The 2484-nt window shown below is 45.9% G+C and overlaps 1 protein-coding gene across 6 annotated transcripts in view; it reads right to left on the bottom strand.

Moving 5' to 3' along the window:
- The window catches only part of SPART (spartin), a 26678-nt gene extending 24641 nt beyond the window's left edge, over positions 1 to 2037 (bottom strand). For all 6 annotated transcript variants that reach the window (XR_012655036.1, XR_004373690.2, XM_032780223.2 and 3 more), the window contains exon 1: positions 1879 to 2037. The gene's annotated coding sequence lies outside the window, so the exon portion shown is untranslated. The remainder of the gene's footprint in view (positions 1 to 1878) is intronic.
- Between the last annotated feature and the right edge of the window lie 447 nt (positions 2038 to 2484).

Raw genomic sequence — 2484 nt, 5'->3', positions numbered from 1 at the left:
GCAGTTTAGTGTCATCTGTAAACTTTGCCACCTCACTGTTTACCACTTTCTCTAGCTCATTTAGGAATAAATTGAATAGGATTGGTCCTAGGGGAACACCACTAGTTACCCCTCTCCAGTCTGAGAATTTACCATTAATTCCTACCCTTTATTCCCTGTCTTTTAGCCAGTTCTCAATCCATGAAAGGACCTTCCCTTTTATCCCATGACAGCTTAATTTAGGCAAGAGCCTTTGGTGAGGGACCTTGTCAAAGGCTTTCCGGAAATCTAAGTACACTATGTCCACTGGATCCCCCTTGTCCACTATTTCTAGGAGGCTTTTAAATCCCAGTCCATCTCCCACTTTCCATCACCATTTGAGATTAAAACCACAGAAACAATAATGACATGACTCACTTGACTTCATCTGCACTGCCTTTAGTAGGACCGACACCCCCATTACCTACAAGTTGGGTAATTACAAAGTAAACTGAGCCTGATATAAAAAATTGCCATCAGATTTGGCCGTCATCATGGAAAGAAGTGACAGAACAAACATCATTAATCTTCTCTCTTTTATTAGAAGCAAGTCTGACAGATAGATATGAACCACTCCCATTCCAAACTGCAAAGCACAGTTCTAAAAAAAAAAAAAAAAATTTCAAAAATGAAACCATTCTGAGAAGCGCTTTCATTCTAGATTACTTATGAAGCTGTAGCTCATTTTAGTTAACTTACTGTGTTTCAGTGAAATACTCTATCCATTCAGTGTCAGTTTGAGAGCACCAAATAAACATATTTAACACAGCTGATACGGACCCTAGATTTTCAAACATCTCTATGAGTCAGTACAATTCAGTACTAATATACTCCCAACACCTATATGAGGTAGATCAATTTTACTATTCCCATTATTACTAAAGTTTTCAGAAGTGTTCACTAATTTTTTGGGTACTCAGCTTTGGATAACCTGGCTTTCTGCAGTGCTGAGGCATCACAGCTCCCATGGGAACGCTTAGGAGAAAAGTCTGGCAAAGTTACTTAAGCCAAAACAAGGGATCAGTATTAGACGGGAATTTAAGACCTGTGCTGTGTAAGTGTAGCCCTTCTCATCCTGACTCTGCTTACATAAGTAAAACTGCAAGATTATTTTTCTAAATGATTGCTTCATTATTCTGCTATAAGTTTCCAAATCATACAGGTACTTTTAAACATGTCAGTTGTATCTGCAGACCTTTTGGGAATGGGTGAAAAAGCTAAAAAATGAACCTGTGTTAACAAACAAAAACTGTGCAACTTCAGTTACATTAAATTTTCCTGTACTCTGGGGCTTTTTTTTAATATATAATTGGTTTTATTAACTTTTTGTTCAGTGTTTCAAGTCAATAAAAATGTTGGCAATGTCACTTAATAAAGTGACTTGCAGATTTGTTTTGTGATGCGTGGGGTCAGGTACCAGTTTGTTGTCCTGATGTTTATAAAACAGGTGACCACCGCCACAAGTCTCTGGGTGGGTGCGCCTACCACTTCCAATGTTAATCCATGTGTACTGGGCCTGGCAGTGGAGGGGTGACAAGTCAGCAGGAGGGAGCTGGTCCGTGACCACAATCGCACCTAGGGGTTCCCAACTCCCGCCTCACAAATGTGGGGGGAGTAACCCCCAGCTCCACTAGGTCTCAGCTAGAAACCGCCTCCCATAAACAAATCCAGGATCTGCCCAGGGAGGAGACCCCACAACTGACAGAGAACGACACGGAAGGAAAAGAAACTGACGCCGCAACAGCCCCACAACACCAGGGAGTCCCCCCACCCCAGCAAGGCACAGACGACCCTTCACTCCGCTCCCCACCCGCAGGCGGGCTCGCCCCTTGCCCAGCCCCGCCCGAACCCGGCACTCACACAGAACTGGAGCCGCCCCGCAGCAACCTGCTCCCTCTGCGCCACTATCGCAGCTATCCCAGCTGCGCTGAGAATCACGTGACCGCCTGTCAGCTGTTCCCGTCCCTCACACGGAGGCTTTTGGGCGCTGGGCAGGGTGCGCCTTCTGCACGCACTGCGCGCCGCCCCCGTGCGGAGCGAGGCTGCATCGCCGCGGCGCAGTGCGGGACCAGGCTGTCACGGTGTGGTCGCCATCAGGGTATGGCAGGCGAGCCCGGGCTGCCGCGTGCATATGTTATCATCTTACATGACATCACAATGCTTTGTGACATCACTGCAACACAACCGCAGGGCATGGTGTTGCCGCTGCAGTGACATCACAGGACAATCGAATGTCGTCACAACAGGAGGCAATAGCATTGTGTGGTGACAGAGCCATTTGGTACTGAAACACTGTGCGATAAAAGGGAAGATAAACTGTCATGGGATAAAAGGGAAGGTAAGCTGTCATGGGATAAAAGGGATGCTTCTTTCATGGATTGAGAACTGGTTAAAAGACAGGGAGCAAAGGGTAGGAATTAATAGTAAATTCTCAGAATGGAGAGGGGTAACTAGTGGTGTTCCCCA

Source organism: Chelonoidis abingdonii, chromosome 1, assembly GCF_003597395.2.
Source record: "Chelonoidis abingdonii isolate Lonesome George chromosome 1, CheloAbing_2.0, whole genome shotgun sequence".
Classification (NCBI taxonomy): domain Eukaryota; kingdom Metazoa; phylum Chordata; order Testudines; family Testudinidae; genus Chelonoidis; species Chelonoidis abingdonii.
The sequence above is the reverse complement of the archived record's forward strand: the minus strand, read 5'-3'. Positions and strand labels throughout refer to the sequence as shown.